Source organism: Sprattus sprattus, assembly GCF_963457725.1.
Source record: "Sprattus sprattus genome assembly, chromosome: 10".
Lineage (NCBI taxonomy): Eukaryota > Metazoa > Chordata > Actinopteri > Clupeiformes > Clupeidae > Sprattus > Sprattus sprattus.
The window spans coordinates 24373816-24386051 of record NC_137908.1 but is presented as its reverse complement, the minus strand read 5'-3'; positions in this window follow the sequence as shown (position 1 = coordinate 24386051).

The following is a 12236-nucleotide window of genomic DNA, read 5'->3' as shown; positions in this document are numbered from 1 at the left end:
AACATCTCGAGGGTTCCTCTACTAGGCAACTACTGACACTGACAATGGAACATCTAAAAACAAACACCGATCTGCAACCTCCTAACAATCGACAAAGCTGAAATCAGATTTCTTTTCATTACTATTTGTTCACGTGAGGAAATAATACACTATATGCAATGCAATTATAAAATAAACTCCACAATAGTTAAACCACTAACTCTGTCTCCAATCTGCATTATTCTGTGCCTTACTGTATGTGACCATCTAGTCATGCGTTGAACCAAGCAAACAGATTGAAGGTTGGAGCGGTGTTAACACTGCACAGTTTCCCTACTTCTCCAAGTATTCGGCATGTTTATTTAGGTTTCATGTAGAAGGAACAAGGATCCTTCTGATCCATTGCAAGGCAGTTTACGACGTTGGAACCACGCCACAAAAGCGCTAAATATTTGGTGCTGAACCACAATAAATGGCGCAGACCTCCACTTCCCCGTATCTTTAATTTACGTAAGGTCTTTGGCGCGGTGGTTCTCCTCATGTGATGATATAATGTGTGCTCAGCCTTTTATTCTGCTGCTCCTACACGCTCAGCTCTCTCCTGGCTATTAAACATCCATACGCTTTGAATGTCACAAGTCCGGATCGCTCATTCCGTATCCTTAATAGGCAAACCGCCTCGCCATGCACATTTGGTTATTAGAAGACAGTTGCCTGGTTCAGAGGGAGGTAGGAGCTGTCAAGGAAATAGCTGAGCCATCATCGTGGTACACAATACTGAGGGTCTCTCCCTCCTGACTTCGCAAACTGACCGCTGGTGTGCCATCACGTCACATCCCCACCACACATTTCTCATTCCTATCCCTGTTCGTATACACCATATGTTGAAGGCATTTCCTTCACACTTGGATAAGATTGTGCAAACAGTGGCCACATCTTAGGTTAGATCTACATAGCCACCTTAAATCAGCATTTTGTCCGGAAGCAAATAATATCCCGAAGACCACACAAACCGAAGGATATGCAGGCGATTTCACCTTTGCTGTGGAATAACCCCCCGTGTCATGCTAAATGTTCCAATGATACCTGACAACCGAGTTGTTTTCACAATGAAAGAAACATTTAGTAAAAACCAACTTATACCGCAAAAATTGCAACGGTATTGGTTTTAAACCATGAAACGGAGCAACAATTTGCTGGCGAAACAGGTTTAAACGTAAGCTCCACATTTTCCGGAGAGTAAAATGGTCTTCTACAATCAGTTACTGAGTTTACACATCTGTCTCAATAATACATATTGCTTCTTTCTTACCTGTCAAGCAACCGTCCAGGTGTGGAACATTGATGTTCCGCGGGACACTGCAAGCAAGTCAGTGCAATCCTTGAACAGACCAGTCGTTTTCCGTCTTGCTCTAAAGACAGGCAATAGGAGCGAATATGTGCGCTGTCCGAGGAGCGACAGAGAGAGAGAAAGAGGGAGGGACAGAAGCAATGAGGGAGGAACGGAGATAGAGATATATAGAGAGAGAGTCTGTGTGTGTGTGTGTGTGTGTGTGTGTGACAGAAAGGGAGAGAGAGAGAGCCGTGCCTCAACATAAACATTTCAAGTATTCTCAACCTCTTAGAAGCTCCTTGGTGATTTGGTTTTATCTTAGTTTTAATCAAAGCAAGGTTAAGTGAGGACGAACCACTGGCGACTTTCTCCTTCGTCTTTGTGTTTAAATTAGATCATTTCTTTCAAAAAGAACTCTGATGTTGTCCATCGACTGGATAATAGCTAATTGTCAATTTGAGGTAAATCAGAATAAGCTGCTATAGCCTACTGGTTCTTACCTCAGCTGTGAGTAATATAAATCACACTCATTCCTTAAACCCACTAAAGACAGTCCTAGCTATAGAACAGTACTCCAGCCTTCCTTGTAACACTTCAAAATATTTTGTTTGCATGCTCATCTTTTTGTAAACCGCACAAGACATAACAGCGGTGCACGGATGGACAGAAGGGGATAACTACAGTGAATCGGAGCGATGGATATTGGCTCAAATTAAACATCATACTGCATTCGTGTTCCAATCAGTGCCTGGTGTTGTTATCCTTTGTATATCGACCAAGGCATTACAGTTTAAACATCAAGAATGGATTAGGGTGCTATTACATATTCTGTTATTGTTTATAAAAAGGAGCAGTTATTAATTTTATAGACTTCCATGTGAGTATATTTGCAAGACTGGATATCAAAACAAAGAATTTGTATTATGTAATTTGCACTGGCTGTGTTTGTTCTCCACCATGGCTGTACAAAGACTGATTTGAGTGTTGTGTGTGATGTTTGGTTTGGAGTCAGTAAGTAAATTAAACATCTTTTTTAAAATCTGGATTTGAGGTATTGCTGGTGGTGGTCAGTCGGTAAAGCTGTCATGCTATGAATTTGGAGATGATCAAGACAAAAATAAATGTCCTCCCTCCACCCTCACTGGTTAGTAGACCCTGATCTCACCACAGTCACACACTGATAAGACCTCAAGTGGGTCTTAACCATTAATCAGCCACCAATTCAATCAGCAGGCTTTGTTAATTAGGCAGTATACAGTTACTGTCAAAATGTCTCCACCTGTTTTGTAGGACACCTTCAAAGGAACACTCTGTGTATGCCCTGACTAAACTAAGATAAGAGTCTGGTATCGCATTGTTTGTTTTGCATTTCTGTTACTGAATTCATGTCTGAAATGAATGCGGTCAGATAACGATGTGAAATATCCACTAGTAAATAGCTGGCATTTGGCCATAATGAATTAAACTGAAGACGAAGTACGTTTCCCTTTGAACAGTAACTTGTTTTACTGGTTGGTCTTATAGGAAAACTCTTGAAGGTTCTACATAACACCACATTAACCATCTCTCACTATCTCAATAGAGAATGCTTTACGTAGAAGCTTTAGTTTCTTTATGGCGTCTTTCTTTCTACAAGTACTCCCAAGGGGTACTTTTGTAACAAATCTAACTGCTAAAACGATTCCAGAAGTATTCTACAAGAAAACTCTTCACTGCTTGAAAATTAACCTGAGCCCAGACAGCATCTTCTGAAGGGCACATATTTTGAAGGGGACACTTCCACTTGGAACAAGCTCACGGTGCAATATGGGAGCGGCCACAGGCTCTGTAACAGTCATTTTACTCAGCACCTAGTTTTATTCTAAGAAGCAGCTGAGGTGTGCAGTACTTGCACCCTCGTCATATTGATCTCATGACCTTTGCTCCTAGGGGGGGCCTGCCTTATTAGCTGAGTGGCACGGCCAACAGAAATCACTCCATTTCTATTAGAAATCGTGCAGTGTGACCTCTCTCCGTGTAACTAGTCAAGTAAAAATGGCGAAAACAAATAACGTTCCCTGTAGTTGCTGCATACACAGTGCAGTGGCTAAGCATAACAGCAACACTTTAATTCATCATGGGCAGGAATCCCTTGAGAGAAGAACTGGTAACGGGGCTATTCAGTTTTTGAATCATCAGCAAATCTTTCTCTTTCATTCTTCTCAAAAACATGTTTTTCTCTCTGTTGTTGTTGTTGCTGTTGTTGCTTGACCTGAAGAATATGTTTGCCTCTAGCAAATTTTAAAATGGAAACGGCAACAACCTTTGAATTTGTTGTGCCTCCTACCCTTTCCCATGTTTAACACATTTTTAAATGATTCAGAAGATTATTTTATTCCTCTCACATACCGACCATTCAGCCATAACGTCAAGGCCATTTTGCGTAACATAGTCTTGAAATAGCTACACAGAATATCAATTAAAATGGCCAAGAGGTGGATTACAGATATTGACATTGCCTTCAGATAGTCCTTCTTGTGAGCACCGTCATACATCTTTAAATATAGCCGACAGGCTGTGACATAAAGCGCCCTCTATCCATACACAGTGGCTGTTTACTCTTAGAAAGGGTCACAAAAGGAAAGTGGGGTAATGTGACTAGATCTCTTTGGTCAGACAGTTTATTTGTACACCAGACTTTTGCCATGTGTTGGATTAACAATATTGCCAGAAGAAATAAAATATTGATTCATTTTTCAGGCATTTTTAAAAATCTTCATTAATAACACTAAATATTTCAGAAGGACCTTGCTGACACAGATACAGCATGGCAAGCAAAGCGGGCTTATACAAGGGCACATTTGAACAGGCTCAGGTATTCCCGTATCACCCCTGCCACGTATAAACGCCACATAGCCCCCACTAGTTGGCTCATCACTCCCCCGACCCTCACCTGCAGCACAAAGTCTCTTAGGTCAGTCGGTCGTTCATGCTGTCTCTGTAGAGTCGGCACAGGGGTCCTCTCTCTCGGGGCGAGCCAGGGGCAGGTGCAAAGCCAGCCGGTCGCAGTGGATGACCTCTGACCTCAGTCCTCCAACACTGAACCTGGTGAGCTCTGTAGACAACATCACACAGTTTAGCTACAACAGCACATAGCCCAAGCCACTGACTCGCCAGCTTCAGTGACACTCCCTTTTTTCTCTCAGCGGAGAAAACTCCTGAGGGCTACGGGAGGGCACTTAACAGTATAGACTCCTGCACTGCCATCTGGTATGGGGCAGATGGGGCAGATGTTGCATGTTACTCCGCTAACACACTCTCTACACGCAGTATCATGGCGCTCTGCTAACACACTAACTACACGCAGTATCATGGTGCTCTGCTAACACACTCACTACACGCTTTCCTCAAGGGCAGCGCCCTCCTCTTCTTTCCCATCCTCTTCTTGCCCCTGCTCTTCTTGCCGGGAGATGGGGCAGATGGGGCTAATGTTGGTCCCAATATCCCTGTCTGTGGCTGGTCAGGACCACTAGCTGGATTGCCAGATTGTGATTGAACTGTGTAACTAGTCCATCACTCTGCGGATGCAATGGAGTAGTTTGAGTCTTTGAAGCCGGTTCTTTGAAGTTCATAAGCCATGTCAGAGAGGTGTGGTTGGTGCGCAGCAGGAATCATCTTCTGTAGAGGTAGGCTCTTAAGTGGCATGTTACCAGGATCACAACCAGCAGCTCTCGTCAGGGGACGCAGGCGTTTCGTTCAGGACGGATGAGCGAGCAGCTAAGGAAAGCCGCAACTCACTCTCCGTGCTCTCCCTCCTGAGACGGCACAGCCCAGAGTTGTGTCACTGGTGTCTTTGACGAGAACAAACTGACGCTGGAGGGCTCCTCTTATGGCAGGCCAGCTTTCTTGCTCTCCTGGCAGCAGATCCACTAACACTTGGAGCACCTTCCCTTCCAACGCGACCGCCAGCTGCACCTTGATGAGGTAAGTCTCCAGCAGGCCCCCCCTACCAAAGCGTAGCAGCTTCATGGTGGTCTAACGTTGTGGCGCTGGGGGTTTGCTAGTTGGTGGTCAAGGCGTGGAGCCGGCTCCGTCATTCTTCCTCTGGCTGGCACAGTAGTGCAGGCGTCTCCAGTCCCGGTGCGTCTCCAGTGCCAGTGTTCCACCCTTCTGCACCAGCTCCATCCTGGCTGCCGCTGGGGGCACTTTCAGGCTATCCAGCGAGTGCCTTGGAACAATGCTTTTGAGATGTGGTCTCAGCTCCAGGTCTTCTAGCCATTCTCCCATGTGCTCATCTCCGAATCCTAACACAAGGCACAAGTGTTCAGGCACTGATACAGAAATGGAGCAGACACATTTTACAGGCTCAGGGTAGACAAAGGCGGAAATTGCACTAGAGCATTCATAAAACACACTGACTCTTAATTGCAAAATAAAAAGGAATGTAGACATTCACATGAAGGGGAAAACACCAATCACTCCAATTTATAAAAATGAAACCAAATTCTACAGAAATCAAAATTCATGCGTGAAACACTAGGATAAACTACACAATAAACAAGGAAGTACACAGTCATTCACACAACTCCCGCTACACGCCACCATCTATCTATCTGCCCTCACAGGGTGGAGATCCAGGGGAGAGTGCAGGTCTTTCAGCCCCAGCAGCAGCTCAGGCCTCTGGGAAGATGGGCGAGAGAGAGCGAGGCCCCCACAGAGGCGGCCTCTCAAGCTGCTACTGCTTGCCTGTGGCAGATTGGCAGGGTGCAGTGCAGCAGGACTGCTGAACCCACACAAATGCTGATTAGATGCAGCAATGTTCACCACTCCACCTTTAATGTCTCATACCCTCACCTCAGTCCCCCAAGACTGTGAATAAGCTGCCAAAGCTGCTGTTGATGCACTTCAGCCAAAAAATAAGCAAAGATGGAAGAGCTGTGTTGCTGTTGCATACATTCAAGTACTGTCAAATATTCAAGGTCTATACAACTATAACAAGTGTTTGGTAGCACTTTAATGCCTGAAAAGCATCCCAAACCATCAATTAAATTCAGTTCAATTAAATATAAGACAATTCAATTATATTGTATTTATAATGCACCATTAAGAAATCCACAGTGTAATTGACAGAGCCTTTGACAAAAATTCTTCATGTACAAAAACAGGAAACTCATCAGCACCGTTGACAGCTGATGTTCGACAAAATAGAGTGTCAGCAAACATGATGTCTCGTTGCAGCAGTGTAGTTTACGCCTATCAGTAGGATCAAACTCAAATTCAGATAAAGACTTGGCTGAATCCGGCTCTGCTGCCCCAATAGACAGCACTCAACAGCAACACTAAGTAGATAAAACACGCCGGATTTGAACAATCTTACAATGGTAAATATCACTGTTACCCCAAGCTACAGGACTCTACACAATGCCTTACTCTTCACCTGAGTTGACTTAAATTAATTACTTGAAATTACTTTCTGCACATTGAAAATGTCAAAATGTGTGTGGAGCATTCATTTTACTGCAACTAAAATGCTTGTCTTTCTACATTTCTGTGTGTGACGATGTGTGACAAGGACAGCATTGGACAGCACAGGATGATTTACGCTACAGACACAAAGGCGACCTCTGGCATCCTGTGTCATCACTGCCTGATCGTTCCCTTCAAACCTGTCCTCTCACGGACACAAACACTGTCCTTCCTCACTTTCCATTCCCTCTCTTCTCTGTAGCTCTTCAGCCAAAAGAACAAAAGAGAGCAGAGGCCCATCCTGATATTTTTTTCTGCTGTGCCAGGTCCAAAAAATGACAACAAGCTCTACTGATTTCCGCTTGTCCGAGTGATCAAGCTCTTCACCCAACAGAAGTTGGCCAAGGGGGGTGGTGTTGATGTATTTCCCCCGGAGAAATGTTACAGGGCGGGTAAGGTCACTACCCCGCAGGTGCCAGCCAACCAGAAGAGATGAGCGGGGATGGGGGAGAAAAGGCCACACCCTGTCATGCCCTGCCAATCAAGAGTGTCCTGGAGGTGGGGGGGGGGGGTAATGGGCCCCACGGTCTCTCTCTCTCTCTCTCTCTCTCTCTCTCTCTCTCTCTCTCTCTCTCTCTCTCTCTCTTTCTTTCTCTCTCTCTCTCTCTCTCTCTCTCATACAGCTGCAGAGGAAGCGAGGCGTGTTTCCTGGAGAAATAACTAATGCACGTAAACGCTCAGAGCATACCGCTCTGAGGTCATGGGGTCTAGTCCCAGAAGGCAGAGGAATTGTCAAAACATATTGATTTCACTGTAGTGATACTAAGGCTGACCAGGCGATGTGATAAAATCAGCCCCATGGGTAGTTGGAAAACCGACAAAACAAGATAAATTACTATGTATAAATATATGTTAATTTTACAGTAAATCACTTGATTATAGGTATAAATGCTAATGTGTACATTCTTAAAACATATCATAATATGCATACGATAAAAAGAGTGTGTTTACAGTAAAAATTACATATAATCATGGACAGCTCCCGCCCAGACTTTGAGTGAGAGATTTTTATGTCAGTTCCCCCCTTCGAGAGAACGTGCACTGAGTGATCTGATATTGACGGTTCCACCGGCAGTCATCTGTAACCTGTTCTAGGACATTCTTCATAATTCAAAGAATAGAACGTAAGAGAGTAACTGACCTAGCTACAACTGAATTAGATGGGCTATGGACAGTAATGGCCCGCATAATAGGTCCCAAGTATTTAGAGCTATTAAAACGTGGTATCAGGCCAGCATTAACCTGGACATCACCTATTAGAGATATCATCGCCGTGCCCTCCTTTACTGTCGTTTCACACTAGATGTAGGTTCATTAGAGGATGAAAAGAACTGGCTTCAGCTGTGACAGGACCAAGACTCATTACCCCCTTAACGAGGTATCATAAAGAGGCCTCCACAAGCTTAAAGTGGGAGTTACTGTAAGACACTCTCATCTTCTTTACTTCTTAATATTAATGGTAAGTATGAAGTGAGTTTTTTATTTAGCAGATGAGAGAGCTACAGTTCCACTGACACGGACCTGAGCTGCTGCAGATCAAAGTCACAGAGTTTTTTCCATAGTGCATTACGTAAGGCCCACCAGGTGTCAAGGATCAGCATAGCATTGCACTGATCCAGAATTCACAGAGCTTTGATACTGTATCTTCTGATACGGTGAAAGCACACAATTAAAAAAATAACATGGTGGCAGGGGAATGAAAGAGGAGTACATGCACTTCACCACAGCCTCATGACACGCAGGAATGCACCCCTTCTCCAGCTTCTCCCCTGTCACTGGGTACATGTCTCCATCTCCTTCTGGAAAATCACTATCGATTCTAGAATCGACTGAGATTCTTTATTCTACAGAACAGGACCATCAAACACATCCATCTCTATCTCAGTATACCAGACTGGGAATACCCGGTGAAATGAGGACTGTGGACCTTCACATGGTGATTTTTTTATTTTGAGCAAGTCAACACATGGACATCTGAACGAGACAGCAGCTGGGCCTGGGGCAGGTGCGGGCCAGAGCCGGATCGGATTGGGTCGAGGGTGAGATGCCACCAGGGGGTCTGGTGAGGCCCTATGCCATATGATATGAGCGCTATGCCATGCAGTGCCATCTGTGGAGAAGAGGCCGTGTGCAGGATGCCTGACATCTCCTGTGTGCCAGTCTGTGGGGGCCTCGGCAATGGAGAGCTGGGTGGAGAAACCTTGAGGGGGTGTGCCACCATTCCACACATTCCACAGAGGGATATTCATCAGAGTGTGCGTGTGTGTGCGTGTGTGTGTGTGTGTGTGTGTGTGTGTGTGTGTGTGTGTGTGTGTGTGTGTGTGTGTGAGTGCAAGTGTGTTTTCCCTGTGGTCTTTCAGAAAATTGCTGTTGCATCATAAAAACACATTCATTAAAATACATTTCCGTTGGTATGTGAGTATGTGTGAGTGATGCGTTTTGTGTAAATGTGTTTCTGAGAGAGAGAGAGAGAGAGAAATGGAGGCAGATGAGAAAAAGAGAGGAAAAGTTTTTTTTCCAGGATAGGAAGGAAGATTAGATCAGGAAGAGATTTGTGTATGTGTGTATGAGACTGTGTGTGTGCATGTGTGTTTGTGGGACTATGTATGTGTGTGTGTACCTGACACTGTCCTTAAATTCTCCACACTGTTCCACTGCTCCACTGGTGACAGCTGGTCCAGAGGAGGCCCAGAGGAAAAAGGCCGCCACCACAGCAGGCTGCAGCAGCCTCGGCCTCCCTCTTTTTCTCTACTTTTCCCTTCCACACTCTAGTGCTCTTTTTTTTCTATCTCTCTGTGTCTTACTCTGTGTCTTACTCTTAGTTTCTTTCTCGATTCCTCTGCCTATCTTTTTCACTCTTCTTTTTCTCGATTCCTCTGCCTATCTTTTTCACTCTTCTTTTTTTTTTCACTCTACCGTTTTCCTTCTCACCCCTTTTTCTACTCTTCTTCTTCCTCTCGCTCCCTCCATCACTCTCAAACACACACACAAACGCACACACACACACACACAAACTCAAGCCGAACCCATACCTGATCGTGTTCCGCTGACCAGAGGAGCGATACCCCACCTCAGCGACCCCCTTCTGTCTCCATTCCGGCTCTGACTCCATCCCTGGCCTAATGCCCGTCTGAGCCAGCTGCATGCGGCCAAACTGCGGAGAGACAGACTGGCCTTCTCTCAGGCACATAGCTCCTTTTATACCCCCCACACACTGGGCCATTGATCACAGGTCCCTGTCCCTGCAGCGAGGCGCGCAACTTAGTAAATCCCAACTGATGCAGTCTGGTAAATCACCTTAAAATGAAATGTTATTACCAGTTGCTGTCCTCTCTGTTTGATCAATGCAGACTTAATGCTTTATTTGACTGGCAACAGGTCCAACCAAGAGGCTGTGTTGCTCAGGGTCTTTGCTGTACATTCACACCCACAAAAATTCAACACCCACAAAAACTAAAAATACACCCGCACACATACACACACACTCAAACACACACAAACGCACACACACACATACACACACACACACACACACACACACACACACACACACACACACACAAACACACACACACACACACACACACACACACACACACACACACACAAAAAAAACACTACAGCTTCTTGTCTTTACCTCAGGAACGTCCCACCATGCACAACATGAACATGTGAGGGGTAAACACTGTTCTAAAGATGCATCAGAATACCAAATCACAAGACTGTTTGATCTCCCCTTGAAGAAACGCCAAGAGATTCCTTTTGGTGTCAATCATCTGTTCATGCATGCCTTCATTCAAGTTTCCTGTGGTCTATGTGATGTTTGAGTGAGTGTCTCTTGCCTAAACATTGATCACCGATCTAAAAATGCCAGTTTTAATATGAGATGTTTATAACTTGAGTGTGATGGATTCTGAGTCAAACACCAACACTTGAAGAAGAACCAAGGACACGAGGTCAAGGATTTGAGGGGTACTTCAGCATGCAGCCTGCGCAGGGAGCCACCCCTGGAAAAGTGACTCACTGGCAGTAAAAAAAAAAGGCATAACATGCATACCAGGCAGATAGTTAAGTCAGCATGTAAAGTCAGCATAACTCAACAAGTCATGATGTAAACAGAGAGGAATGAAGTCTGCATAGACGGTTACACTGATGATGCAGGGAATCCTAATCTAAGCACAGAACAGACGGTAAGGGTTTTTCACTATATGGCTGTCCCCTTCCTGAGAACCACAGGAGTCCTTGTGGCATTCCCCCGTGGGTCTGTATAGGATAAGTCAGCTTGAAAGAGTCTTGCTCAATTACTTTATTTGAACAGGAGAGGTTTGGGGTCCGTCAAGTGCTCTCACAATATGTGGCAAAATAGGCCTTCAATGCATCCACTTATGCCTGATAGATGAAGCCTCCTTAACGATTTATTAGTTTATTTACTTGGGGCTGTTGAGAACAACAGATTTCCGCCAGAAAGCAATGCACAGAAGTAATTGTCCTCTATTGTCCACTTGTGAGTAAAGATAAATCCACAGGCAAGCATCCAAAATACAGTGCATACAAAAATATACTCCTACTGTCTTCCACACAGCAGAGGATGTGACTCTTGAGGGTCATGAAATAAAAAAATCAACAACAACAAAAAAACTTCCACCATACAAGACATTTGCTAAAGGGTAATTACTGTAGTGATGACCAATAGTTGTATGATTTGGGGGAAAAGGCAGCCATGGTTACAGCAAATATGATTGTACGCAAATGAAAGATGAACAGTATCTGAAAGCACTGGGTCATATCTGGCATTCAGGTTACCTTATAACTTATACCGGGTACCTTATGCATCACATTTCCCCCAACTCCTCCATAAAAGTGAGAAGGCCGTGGGCAGCAGCTGTGCCCCCTGCATCACACTGACTCTGGGTTTACGTACTCAAACTAACTTGCCCTTCTATGCCCAATTATTTATTATTATTTATTATTATCTTAAAAAACATTTGTCCATTGTTCTTGTTTATGCTTTTTTGATGTTATGTTATGTCTTATGTCTTATGCACCAACCACACCAAGTCAATTTCCTGTATGTGTGAATAAACTTGGCCATTAAAAGAATTCTGATTCTGATTCTGATTCTGTGAGTGAGTGAGTGAGTGAGTGAGAGACAGAGTGAGTGAGTGAGTGAGTGAGTGAGAGACAGAGTGAGTGAGTGAGTGAGTGAGTGAGTGAGAGACAGAGTGAGTGAGTGAGTGAGTGAGTGAGTGAATGAGTGACTGAGTGATTGAGTGCTGTGAGTGGGTGAGTGGGTGGGTGAGTGAGTGAGTGAGTGAGTTAGTGAGTGAGTGCTATGAGTGAGTGAGTGAGCGAGTGAGTGAGTGAGCGAGTGAGCGAGTGAGTGACTGAGTGCTTTGAGTGAGTGAGTGAGTGAGTGAGT